Consider the following 551-nt stretch of genomic DNA (forward strand, 5'->3'; position numbering starts at 1 on the left):
ATTTTGAAATTTCAAAAAATTCTAGAAAACAAATCACATTGTAATACAGATGTATACTGCACGTGGTACTGCTCATGAGAAAATGCATCGACGCACGAGGTACACAAAAATAAAAATAAAATGTGATTTTGAAAACAGTGAACATTATGTGTACTGTTCACTGTTAAAACCAACAATTTTCACTTTCCTGTACAGCTCGCGTGCCAATATTTTTTTCCTCGTGAAAATTTACACACTTGTAGTACATCCATATGTCAATGTGGAACTGTTTTCCAGAATCTGATGATATTTTGAAACGTGTCTTTTTGAATGTTTCAAAAAAGGGCTCCATGGAGCTTGACCACTGCGCTCGTAGTCCAAAGTAGCGATGGTGCTGCAAAAATAAATAAATAAATGTTCTCTTCTCTTTTGTTGTTACAGTCTTACAGACATAATCTAATTAGGTAGAAAATGAGATGAAAAAAAAAAAGATCCGTGAACTATATCCCCTTTTTGTTTCAGGGTTTGCATCGAAATGCAACACCCTGTTCTGAACGTATTGCTCTATGTAA

This window comes from Triticum dicoccoides, chromosome 6A (assembly GCF_002162155.2).
Source record: "Triticum dicoccoides isolate Atlit2015 ecotype Zavitan chromosome 6A, WEW_v2.0, whole genome shotgun sequence".
Taxonomy (NCBI): Eukaryota; Viridiplantae; Streptophyta; class Magnoliopsida; order Poales; family Poaceae; genus Triticum; species Triticum dicoccoides.